Genomic DNA, 13,027 nt, shown 5'->3' with positions numbered 1-13,027 from the left:
TCAGTTCTGAAAATGGCTGCTGCGTGTTCTGTCCAGTGAGGTTCTGTGTGTCGGCAGGAGAAACTCAGTGTTGTGCCCTTGAATGGAAGGCTTCCTCCGGGATGCTGATGAAAGGGTGCTTCTGGGACCTCGCTCGCAGCTGGGTGGCCGGGGCGCAGGCTGCGAATCCGAGTGGTCTCCAGGGGTTGTCAGTGAGAAAGGAATGGGGCGGGTCTCTCTAAAGGGGGCGTGGTTCCTGGGGGCGGGTCTCTATAAAGGGGGCGTGGTTCCTGGGGCGGGTCTCTCTAAAGGGGGCGTGGTTCCTGAGGGCGGGTCTCTCTAAAGGGGGCGTGGTTCCTGGGGCGGGTCTCTCTAAAGGGGGCGTGGTTCCTGAGTCCACCAGAGGTCAAGTCTGCTGGGTCCCCAAGGAAAGCTCAGAGCCTCTGGGAGGATGTGGGTGGCGGCCGGAGTGACAGTTTGGGACACAGTTGTAAAATGTTGCAGGTGTAGCTGTTTCCGTGTTGCCAGCAAGGAGTTCCCATTAATAAGTACACGGTGTCATCTTGCCCTTCACAGCAGAGGCAGGCGGAGGAGAAAGGCATAGGTCCCCGGACACAGCTGGGGCATGACCCTATGGAACAAGCCTGATCGAGGGCTGGGAATAAAGCCCCTGGACCATAGGCTTGCCGCGTGCCGAGTTTTCTCGGACCTAGGGAACCTCTGCTGATGGGCGCCATGTTCCCTGTAGACACTACCCTCAGAGTTCCAGCTTCCCTCGCAGAAGGAACTCAGCGAAATGTTTGCTTGTGAGAGCCGGATGGCATGGGGTTGCTTTTCACTTACCTGGAAACTGAGAGCTGTGAGCCACCCACGGGGGGATTGGTGTTTTGGTGCCTCTGCAGACCCGGGGGTGGTGGTCTTTGGGAATCAAGGGACCGAGCACTCTGCACGGCTAAACCGGAGAAGCCCCAGTAAGACAAAAAGGCCGGTGCATTATACACCTACAGAGTGCGCGGAGCACAATTACAGCTTTATTCCTGCGGATGCCAAACGCGTCAGAGCTGAGCGCCAGCTGGACTTTCTTCAGAGCCCACCCCCAGCCCCTGCTGGAAGGGCGCACCGTGGGTGCGGCTGTGGCTTTGGGTGCAGCCTCTCGGCGTCCTGTGCCCATGGCACGGGCTTTTCTTCTGTCCCCAAGTCATGAGTGTGCTGCTTGGAGTTGAGCTCTGTGCTGTGAGTGGCTCTATCCATAGTGAAGGGGTCAGCAGGAAGGGGGAGGGGCCGCACACTCTGTGAGTCACGGCCGGGTCTTCCGGCAGACCGCATAATCGCTCAGCAGAAATGAGTTCCAGGAGCTTCCTGCTGTGCAGCTGCAGACCTAGTACTTTGCAGAATCGCGGGCGCCTTTAAAGCGTGGCAAGCCGCAGGGAAATGCTAGGGCAGGAATATGGAAAAGTGGTTTTCCTGCTTATTCCAGAAAATGTTTCTTTCCTGAAGTGTTGGCAAGGAATAGTGCCCTGGAAACATGACGTCTGATGGTAAAAGAAATGAAAATTCAGGCAAGGGACATCCTCCCTCCAAAAAAGAAGTGTAAGTGCAAAGATTTCAAGATGCGCGAAAATTTCACATGGGTTTAAAGTCATGTAAACAAGCCCTGGCTGCTGTGGCTCCGTGGACTGAGTGCCAGCCTGGGAACCAAAGGGTCGCTGGTTCAATTCCCAGTCAGGGCACATGCCTGGGTTGTGGACCAGGTCTCCAGTAGGGGGCACTCAGGAGGCAACCACACATTTTTGTTTCCCTCCCTCTCTTTCTCCCCCCCCTTTGTCTAAAAATAAATAATATAATAAAATATTTTAAAAAACAAAGTAATGCAAACAAGTCTGTATAAAGAATATAAATTGCAAATCTGCTACGCAGTGCATAATCATAAAAACGTTTTTGTTGTCCTATTTTGGGATGACAGAAGAAGGGGAATAAAAAGAAAAATAAACAAATGGGACCACATCAAATTAAAAAGCTTCTGCAGGACTAGAGAAACCAACATCGGAATGAAAAGAGAACTGACCATGTCGGAGAAGATACTTGCCAGTGATACCTCGGACAGGGCCTCACTCTCCAAAATATAAAAACAACTCAGAGGACTCCATACCAGGAAGGCAAACAACCCAGTTAAAAAATGGGCAAAGGACCTGAACAGACACTTCTCCAAGGAGGACATACCGAGGACCCAGAGACCTATGAAAGGATGCTCAGTATCGCCAGCCACCAGAGGTGCAAATTAAAACCACAATGAGAGACCAGTTCACGCGAGTCAGAAGGGCCATCACACCCGTGGATGGGTGGGCGGGCAGAAAGAGGGATCCATTGCTGCAGGGAGGGACCCCAGCCTGAGGTTCCTTGAGTGAGTCCTTGTGGAGGGTGGTGAACATGATTCCCTGTCGGTGCACTTTGGACGCTGAAGTCCCACGTAGGTTGTAGAATACATGACCGGAAGTGAGGCGGGCTGCCCTGGTCCTTCTGGGCTCATGTAGCATTTAGAGTCAAGACACAACATCTCAAAATACAGGTCGGGGGGAGAAGCATGGGTGTGTTTTCTGGTATGGAGTCTAAACTCTGTAGGAAAGCCGAGCAGTCAGTCCCACGTTTGGTCATCGCTGGCTGCTCCGCTCTGAGCATCTGGGGTGAGGATTGTGTTCCAGGAGGTGTCGGAGCTGGAGCTGGAGCTAAAGCCGGAGCCGGAGCCAGAGCCAAAAGGGGACCTGGGGGTGGAGCTGCAGGCCCTGGCAGGTCCCCTCTTCTTCACCACCTTGCAGCCACTTGCACCCCACCTGTGTGAGGGGCCGGTGCTGAGCCGCAGCGATATATTCCACTGGGTTAGATGGAAGAGGCGGTCGAGAATGGCCACCCATCCCGAGTCTCAATGACAGCCACTGAATTGAATCTGGATGAAATCAAGGTCTTCAGGGAAGATGTGCTTTCATACTTATGTATTTACTTACATATTTTTAATTACAAGTTGTATTTATTTATTTTTAGAGAGAGGAGAAAGGAGAGGGAGAGAAACATCAGTGTGTGGTTGCCTCTTGCACGCCCCCTACTGGCGGGCGACCCTTTGGTTTGGAGGCCGGTGCTCAATCCACTGAGCCCCCCTACCCAGGTCTGCTTTCAGATCTATAAGCAAGCTACAGCCCACCTGAGGGTCACTTTCCCGTGTGGTTTTTTTTTGCCTGAGAGGTAACTTGTGGACAGGGCTGAGGGCCGAGAGTGGTGATTTCGGGGGAAGACAGGCAGGTTTCCCCTCCAGGCTCCGCCTCGTGTGTGGCTTTGAGGAGGGCGTGAACGTCTCCGGGCCTTCAATTACAGGAGGGGCCATGGAAGGCTTCCATTCTGAACTGCTCGGCTGGGTAATTAGGAAGCAGGGGTAACAGGGCGAAACTCAGCCTTCGAGGACGGGCAGGGCTGAGCCCCCCCGCCAGGCCTGGCTTCCTGCCATCGCAGCCTGTGTGCAGAGAGGGCTTGCAGGTGGAACCCTGTCATCTGAGAGGTGAGAAATAGCAGCCTATGGAAAAGCTCGGTACCCCGGGTCTGCTGCCTTGTGTTTTATGTGTGTTCATACATGTTAATTTAGACAGGTACGTAAGCTTGCATGCACGTGTTCCTTAAAATTCTTAAAAGATTGTTTTTAGAGAGAGGGGAAGGGAGGGAGAAAGAGGAAGAGAAACATGCATGTGTGGTTGCCTGCCTCTCATGCGTCCCCTACTGGGGATTAGTCCCACAACCCAGGCATGTGCCCTGACTGGGAATCGAACCGGCGACCCTTTGCTTCACAGGCTGGTGCTCAGTCCCCTGAGCCACACCAGCCAGGACTTAAAGTCGATTTTTTTAGAAAGAGAGAGAAACACTGTGCCCTGACCGGGATTGAACCCACAAGCTGGGCACATCAGAGCGGTGCTCTGAGCTGCTGGGCAGGTTGCTGGCCTCATTCCGAGTCTTCACTGGTAGCTGTGTTTCCTCCTCGCGCCTCCACCCACGTGGCTTCAGGAAGCGCAGAGTCCGGGCCGGCGGCCTGCAGGTTTTGCCGACTTGCTGGTGTGGCCCTGTGGCTTCACATTATTTGGGAGGCAGCTCTTCAAGGCTGCGGTGGGAGGGTTATGGGGCTCGGGGTTGGGCCGGGGCTGCTCTCTTTGTGAGTTGGGTCGACCTCCCTGGCTTGTTCTGAGGCGATAACCACTCTGCTCGTGTCCCCTCTTGTCCATTGACGGCTCTGCTCCGAGCCTTGTGGGTGCATCTGGGCCGACCTTGCACGTGAAGGTGTCCTGTGGTGCTTCTGCATTTGTCCAGAACTGCGTCCGGGCACCCCGGCACCCGGCACTTCTGGGTCCTTCCAGCCACGCTTCCTTCTCTCTGCCGGGGTTCCGACCATCGTCCTGTATTTTAGTGCCGAGGCAGGCAAGGCAGCGGCCACTCCCGCGGCCATGCAGATTTCAGCGGGCACTGTCGTGTTCTCATGGGGCGGCGACAAGACTGAGCCTCAGCCCCAAAGCAGGCGTTCGGGTTTCCTCATACACCCATGGCATTTGGGGCCTGCTCGCCTTGCAGGGTTGGTATTTTGGTGAACTGCACGACGTGTGTGTGTGTGTGGGGGGGGGTGTCCCTTGGTCAGTGGTGATAACGTCCTTGTTCCTGGTGGCAGGAGAGAGGGAGGCCGGGCTGTCTCATGTAGACCAAGCTCTTGCTCAAGACAAGAGACGAGACGTCTGGGTGACAAGCCAATAGAGCTGTGTTCTGTGGGTCAAAAGACGAGTGATGCATCCCTTGGTGGCAACAGGAACCAGGGTGGCTGAACCCAAGAGAAGTCCCGTGGCACAGAGCCATGGTGTGCTCTCAGCAACGCCTCGGCACCCCTCCCGTTGTTCATTGTTTTAAAAGTTCCATCTAAACCAGCAGCCGTATTGAACCATGAGGACAGCCCAGGTCCCCTGCCCCCACAGCCCTGGCATCTGGGCCTCGGACGGGGTGGGGGTGCGTCCCGGCTCCCTGCAACCCGCCATTGTGGTGGAGCGATGTCGTTTCGCTCTCCGGTAGCGAACAGATTTTTTTCCGCTGTGCACGCCAAGGGCCGTAGAAATAAGGAAGGTGGGCGTTTTATATGAAGACACGGCGAACAATGTAAGAAAAGATAAGCCGAGCCCTACGCTGCTTCATGGCACACGTTTCTGGAATCACACGGCAGTGATGGCTGTACCACCGCTGTGGAATCGCACTCTTTCAGAGGGTGAGTGGTCCGGGGCAGCAGTTCCCCCACCCTTACCACGGTTTCGGTTACCCGAGGTCAGCCGGGGCCCAGAAATAGTAAGTGGAAAATTCCACACATCAGCAGTGTGTGCATTTTAGGTTGTGTGCCGTCCCGAGGTGTGTGATGCAATCTCATGTCGTCCTGCTCTGTCCCGCTTAGCACGGGACGCATCCCCGTGTCCAGCCTATTCACGCTTGGACGCTCCCCACCCACCGGCTGTTCAGTGGCTGCGTCAGTTTGAGGTCCCCTGCCGCGGTGCCACAGTGCTTCCGTTGGAGTCACCCTTACTGTGCTTACTGCTGGCCCCAACGTGCAGGAGTAACGAAGCTGGCAGTTACTCCGATCAGCCACAGAGAAGCTGGAAAGGGCTTGCTGTAAGTGGGAAGCTGTGTGTGATTAGAAAAAAACACTCTAGGTAGAGGGTTCGGTGCTGTCCGCGGTTTGAGGCACCCCCAGGGGGTCTCGGAACATGGACCCTGTGGGTAAGCGTGTGTAAACTTCATGTCCATTTTTAGAAACCTCGGTCACCACCGGGAATCCACAAAGAAGTAAGTTGTCTTCCAATGAAAATCTGATGACTGGAAATGAGGGTGTGCGTGCCTCAAGTGTGAGAAGGGCAGACAAGTACCTGTTTTGGCTTTTGAGGGACATTGGCTTTGCTCCTGTTCTGTCGCTCGGCTCTGCAGCCAGGGACAGTCCGCCAAGGAATGGCGTGACTGCCGTCCAGTCAGTGACACTGGACAGAGCAGGTTGGCCAGCCCTGGGGTGGGGGTGAAGGCAGACAGGGGTGGCCTGCAGAGGGTGGGCTTCCTGCACTGGGAAGGTGGGACCTTTCCAGACCTTTACAGAGATGCAGCATTTCTGAATCTCTCGCCACCTGAAATCCACCTCTCGTGACTCGAATTTCAGTTGCCTGGTGTTTGGCTGTTTAGCTTGGGGAGTTTGTCCTGCGGCTAGGGCTTGACTCCAGGGAGCGAGGGTGAAGGGGAAGGTTTGAGGAAGAGGAAGGTTTGAGGCTTGGCCTAGAGGCTGCTGAGAGGAGGCAGGGAGGGAGAGGTCTTGTGGAAGGGAAGGCGTGTGCACTACGGTGCCGCTTTTGTTCCATTCCCTCTGTGGAGGGATTTTTCATGTGCACAGACGCTCTGCACCAATGAAACGCAGATGTGCAGGTCACAAATTGGAAGTATTTACGACATCCCGTCGCTGTGGACTCGGATTTGAGCATCTTTATCGGCTCTCCTCATCTTTAAAGGCCTCACTCTAAGAAACATGAAAGTGCTTTCTCTTTCGAAGTAACTCGGTGAGGGTCTTGGTTAAGAAAGGCTTCCCAGGCACCACCTGCGCCCAGGTGTCCGACTCGAATGTGCTTCTCCAGCGGTTCCTTGGAGGAGTGGTGGACTCTGTAAAGGGCACGGAAGCTACAGATTGAGCCTGGGGTGTCTTGTGGCACCTCCAAAGAGGCGAGTGCTGAGAGGAAGCAGAGAAAGGAAAGGGAAGGATGGAGGGGAAAGGCAGGGCGGAGAAGTAGAAAGAATGCAGACTCGGGCGATGGATTGTATCAGTGCCCCTAAGCTTGCTAGTCACTCAGGTGCTCTCGTGAAGGGGCACCCATAACAACCTTCCTCACAGACTTAACCTAACTGTTTAATGGATATAGTAGCCATGTATCAGCACAGTGCTTAGGACCAAGTTGGTGGGGGGGGAGAAGATGAAGAAGTCGTGCTCCTGAAGTAGCAGTAATACCAGAGACGCTGCAAAACGTGGCGTGTGTTGTTGGGGTAACTGAGCAAGAGTCAGAAATAACTGCCGTGAGAAGAGGTTGCGAGAAGCGGGTTGAAACGAGAAAATCCACCCCGAAGGTTAAGTGCAGGACTTTGGGGTAGGATGGGGTGGGGGGGTCGGGGGTCTCCAGTGGGAGGGACCCTGGGGGGAGGGGCACTTCCGGGGTGTAAGGGGCAGGCTGAGCTCCCAGCTGCCCTGGGGGGTGGGGCGGATGGCTCAGGGTCTTCTCAATACACATCATTGTGAGGGGGCACAGTGCGTGGGTCGGGGTCAGCCCGCCCCTCCTCCTGTGCCTGCCCGGATGAATGCCGGCCCACAGGAAAACTTCTGGGCAGACTTTGTTCTTGGTGTGCTGGATTACATTCCTAACGAGTGCGTAATGAATCGGGGGCGCCCTACCCATGGATGTGCCATGCGCTTTTGAACGTGTCTTTTTAAACCTCTAGCCCGTCAGACTTGTGTTGTTAGGGTTGTGGCAGAGGACGCACGTTCCGTGATTACTTCCCGCAGGTAATAGAGGAAGCGGTGGATGAGAGAAAGGAGGGCACCCCAGCCTTGAGGGGTGGGGGTGGGGGGCTGTTGGAAAAGGGCAAGCCCCCGGAGGTTGGAGCTTGGAGCTTGGAGCTTGGAGCTTGGAGAGCGTCCCCGGAGGTCAGGAGTTGGCCGGGAATTCACAGGAAATCCAAGGGTGGCTGAGTCACGGCGCGCTGTTGGAGGCTGCGTGCACCTGCGTGAACCTGCATGTCAGAGGCAGCAGGCACAGACAGGCCAGACGCGGGAAGCGTGGCTTCGAGACTCCCTGCTGCAAGGCAGTGACCCACAAGGGCTGCAGCCGGCAGGGGCTGCGGGTCCCTGGAGCAAGCGCGGCGTCTCGTCTCGTGCCGCGCGCAGAGAGCCCGGTAAGACAGCCCTGCGGTGTCCTCCCCACAGCGTGTCCAGGAAGGGGCCCCGTGCCTGCCGCCTGGGCTTGCAAGGCCTCTTTTGTTCTCCTGCCCGCAGGAGCCAGCTGTCAGCTCTCGCAGTGCGCGCGGGGAGACCCGGGGACATCTGCACACAGTCTGCGTGCTATTGTTCCGCCTGGAGATGAAAGGTCGTGCGCCTCGGGCAGCGGGGCTCGGGCACGCGCGCTCGGCGTGCGGGGCTGCGCGCACGCGCGTCCCAGCTGCCTCCGTGCCTGCGCATACATGCAGCTTGGCAGCTGCAGCAGCGTGGCGTTGGCCTTGGGACCAGAAGGCAGTGCCCCTCAGCGCCGCTTGTGCCGGGCTGGGGGGAGCCTTGCTGTGAGGGGCGGCTCCTGTGAGGGGCACCAACGCCCCTTCCCTGCGGAGGGTGGGTGGCCCACCCAGGACCCGCTCTGCCTTGCTTTCTGCCTTTTATTTTTTTGCATGGCACTGAGAAATGAGCGTTCTTACAACTGAGGCGTCCCATGGGGTGGATATTGAAAGAAAATGGTGAGTCAGCTGCATCGACATGGGGGAAAAAAAAAATTGAAGCGAGGTGTGCATGTTCGGTCCTGAGGGAAATGCTCTGAGCGCAAACACAGCCGGCTCAGTGCGGCGCAAAATGTAAGTGGGGAAAATGGGCTCTGGTTCTGAGCATGTTCTGGCTCTTGGGCTGTGCTCTCCTCGGTGTGACTGTGACCATTCAGAGGACACGCTAAATTGGCTACCCGTGTGCTGTCATTTTTCTGGGTTGTTTTCTTTTTATCTTGCCTTTTGTAGTCTGAGGAAAGAAATCGATTATTATTCATTTTGGCTGTTTCTCTGTGACAGAAGCGTGCCCGCTCAAGGACGCTTTGCTATGTGTGGAAGGAGGATGCCGTGTGGCAGGGAAATTGCTGCAGAGTCCCGTGTGCACATGTGTGCACACGCAAGCTCGGCATGTGCGGGCTCTCGTGGGTAGCCGTCATGGTGACATGCACGCTTCCTGGTCATGCCAGGTGACAGGACAGGAGGAAGCTTTTCACAAACCCATGTTGCTGCATTTACAGTGGAACGGCCGGCTGGCGGTCTTCCCCACTGTGGGCACCTTTACTGAATGTGGCCATGAGAAGCAGTGTTTTCATGTGTCCCAAAAAATAACCGGAGGTCGGGGACAGAGTTGATGGCTGGCTGGCACATTTCTTTTTCCTTTGCAGAGCAGGGTCTTTGAAGGCGTATTCTAGGCTCTTTTTGTTTGTTGGGTTTTTTTTTTTTTTTATGATTGTGTTGCAGAAAAGTCTTTTGTGGATGGCAGAGAGAAGGACAGCTCTGTGCTTTGCTCACGCATAGGGGAAACATTGTACACTCTCTGCAATCTCTCTCTCCCGCACATGCACATGCACACACACACGTGCACACACACCCCCTAAGGAAAAAACATCTGCAGGGGTAGCATGAACCACAGGCAAGAATAGCAGTTTTACACGGCTGCTGCGGCCCGGCCGCCTTGAGAGACACCCCCACAGTGAGTGCGCCCCAACGGCTGCTTGCTTAGCAGGGGCTGCCCCCTCTCCCAGGGTCCACCCCTGAATTCGGGGGGTGGGAGGTGCAAATAGCCCATACGGCCTTTACCATGCATGGGAAGGTCTGACTCTCGCCGCCTGTCAGTCTTTCCCTCCTCTGTCCATGAAGGTGGAAGAAGCTGCAGGTGGGGAAGCCGTCAAAACCCGGGCTGCTACTTCGTGGGCATCGTTTCTAAGCCATCTTTCCCCCAGTCCCGGGACGGCTGTGTCTTCTACCCAGCTCTGCCTGCAGGGGTTGGGCGCCTGCAGGGGTTGGGCGGTCAGGGCCTTCGTAGGGGACGTGGAGACAGAGATCTTGGAGTCATCCCGTTTTTCCAGCTGTAAATCACAGTTGCGGAATGCTTTGCGTTAATGCCTTCCGGGTCACAAAGCCTTTTGACACGGGTGCCTTGGGGCCTCCCCAGGCAGGTGCCAGGTTCATTTTGCAGCAGGCAGACCAGCCTTTGGGACTGGGTTCAAAGGGCGGCTTATGTGTAGAGTGGGGTTGGTCTTGAATCTGGTGGGCTCCTGCGAGCCCCCCCCCCCCAATGTGACAGGTGCTACAGATGAGCTTGGCCTGAATGCAGACCTGCTGCAAGCTGCCGGCTCAGCCCGTGTTCAGCCCGTGTTCAGCCCGTGTTCTCATTAACTTACGCGTCACGTGTCTGGTGTGGCAGCAATGCAGAGGGAAGGGTATTCCAGCCCAGGTTTCCCGGGGCTGCAGGGCAGGGACCCGCAGTCAGGCTGACTGACCAGGCACCCAGGTACAGGGCCCTGTGTTTTTTCATCCATCAGATAAGGAATTTGGATGAGATGATTCTTTTTAAATTTTTTTTGTTTATTTGTTTTTCGAGAGAGGAGAAGGGAAGGAGAAAGAGTGGGAGAGAAACATGAATATGTGGTTGCCTCTCATGCATCCCCTGCTGGGAACTGGCCCGCAACCCAGGCATGTGCCCTGACTGGGAATCGAACCGCAATACTCTGGTTTGCATGCCTGCACTCAATCCACTGAGCTATGCCAGACAGGGCGGATGCCATGATGCTTGAGGCCCCTTTCAGCTGTAATGATTTTTGATTTTCTGGGAGAGAAGGCAGGACGTGAATTTCCATTAAGAAATCGTACATCCAGCCCTGGCTGGTGTAACTCAGTGGATGGAGTGCGGGCTTGAGAACCAAACAACCGCAGTTTGAGTCTCAGTCAGGGCACATGCCTGGGTTGCCGGCCAGTTCCCAGCAGGGGACGCACAAGAAGCAATCATACATTGATATTTCTCTCCCTTTCTGTTTCCCTTCCCCTCTAAAGATAAATAAATAAAATCTTAAAAAAAAAAAAGAAAAAAGACATCACTCATTCAGCCCTGGCAGAGTGGCAGAGTGGCACAGTGGATTGAGTTCTGGCCTGTGAACCAAAGGGTCACCAGTTCAATTCCCACTCAGTGCCCATGCCTGGGTTGTGGGCCAGGTCCCCACTAGGGGGCGTGCAAGAAGCAACCACGCAGATGTTTCCCTCTCTCTTTCTCCCTCCCTTCTCCTCTCTCTAAAAGTCAATAAAGTCTTTAAAGAAAACACATATTTACTTAACATGTACACACATGTATGTGTATCTACACATCACACAGATAGACATGTCTTAGACATGTACTTGTAGAACACAAAGTTAATTTTCACATACACAATAATATTTGCAGTCTACTGGGTACATGATTCATTTCCAAATACAGTTCATCCAAGTGGCAAGACTTAGACAATAACCCAAGCTGTGCGATTTTCAGAACATGGGGTTACAGGAACTTGAGAGAAAGGAAGGCTTCTGCCCTGGGTTGGGGCCGGGGCCGGGGCTCAGTTGGTTAGAGCATTCTCCCGTGCACCGCAAGGTTGCTGGTTCAGTTCCCAGCCAGGGCACCTACCTCAGTTGCGGGCTTCAGTCTCCAGTCCAGGCACATACAGAGGCAGTGGACTAATGGTTCTCACCTCCGTGTGGTGTGTCTCCCTCCCTCTCTCTCTAAAGTCGATGAAAAAATAATATCCTCAGGTGAGGATGAAAGTAAAACTTAAAAAGGAAGCCGGCCGAAGCCTGTGATTTTTCAGTGACTTTGTAGTGATGCTGTTGGAATCCTCCCCCCAAAACGTGTGTGCTTTCCCTTCAGTGGGCCACCTTTACTGCATTTGCACATTCAGGGTGTGAATGGGTCAAAATAAACAGAGGTCCTGTCACCAGCGATAGAAACACACTGACAAGAGCGAAGGGCTTCCCAGTGACCCCTTCCTGCTTCTAGAGGGTCGTTGCTTTATGGAGAAGTTGAGTTACTTCAAATGGCCCTTCCTGGGCCCACAAACCTAGTTGCATCTGGCAGCGGCGTGTGGGTGCGTGACTTGAATGGGACGAAGGTGGGCCCGGAGAGTACCTCCCTGCAGGGAGCTGTCCTGTGTTGGTAGGGGGACAACACAGCAAGTGGCCGTAGATTCGGCGCTTAAACAGCAGACTTGGATTTCTCGCACTTTGGGAGTTTGGAAGAACAAGGTCAAGGTGGCGGGGAGTTCGGTTCCAGGCGGGACCTGTCCCTTGGCTGTCTTCCTGCTCTGCCTTCATGTGGTGGAGAAAGGAGAGGGGAGCAAGCTCTGTGGGGTGTCCTTTATAAGAGCCCTCATGGAACACGCAGGGCTCCACCCGCAGCCCCCCAAACACCCTCGCACCTGGCGGCACCCCTCTGGGGGCTCGGATTGGACAGGCCAATTTGCGGCGGGGGGGGGGCGGGACACAGCCTTCAGTCCCCAGCAGCGGTGTATGTGGCCGCGGTGCTGGGGGGGTCAGGAGGCTCAGGAAAATCAAGTGTGTGGCAGGTGGCAGGGGTGGTTACAGTGCGGAGGGATGGAGCAGAAAGGAGAAAGGACTCATCGGACATGGACCACAGTGCGGTGATGGCTGTAAATGTACGTGGTCAACATGAAACTTACCGAAAAGATGAAATTTTACAAAAGCAGCTGGCCGGCCTTGCTCCCCTCTCTTCCTATCCTTCCTTTCTCTTTCCTCCTTCCCTGCATTTTGAGAGAATTTAGATCATTGGCATGGGCTGCGTCACGCTGCCCACCCTCACAGGTGAGGACGCTGTGTCTTGTAGGAGCTTTGGGCAGGGACACGGTGAGGGCAGGGGAGAACGTTCCGGGCACCGGAATTGCAGTCCGCCGTGACCGGGGGGCGGTGAACGCTGCACTCTGTACATTCCCCCAGTCTCCACCGCCGATCGGTGAGTCTTACGGTACGCGGGTCATACCTTGTGGTGGGGGTGTGGGGACGAATGGACTTGAAAAGATCGGGTCATATGAAAACCTTCTAGGTCCGTAGCTAGATTTCTAAACATTCAAACACATAAAAAAGTCAGTCGTTCAAAAGCCGAGTGTGTAGCAGAGGGGCCAGATTGAAGGTGAACCCAAATTCCAGTACTGCTTCTGACCGGGGATCTAGCCTATGTTCTTACCAATGATAGATA

At 55.0% G+C, this 13,027-nt stretch overlaps 1 protein-coding gene across 6 annotated transcripts in view; it reads left to right on the top strand.

Annotated features, from left to right (window-relative positions):
• Positions 1 to 13,027, top strand: part of SHROOM2 (shroom family member 2) — a 96,075-nt gene that overhangs the window by 65,577 nt on the left and 17,471 nt on the right. The gene's annotated exons all lie outside the window — the stretch shown is intronic.

Source organism: Artibeus jamaicensis, unplaced genomic scaffold, assembly GCF_021234435.1.
Source record: "Artibeus jamaicensis isolate MK-2021 breed Jamaican fruit bat unplaced genomic scaffold, CSHL_Jam_final contig_859, whole genome shotgun sequence".
NCBI classification, from domain to species: Eukaryota; Metazoa; Chordata; class Mammalia; order Chiroptera; family Phyllostomidae; genus Artibeus; species Artibeus jamaicensis.
The sequence above is the reverse complement of the archived record's forward strand: the minus strand, read 5'-3'. Positions and strand labels throughout refer to the sequence as shown.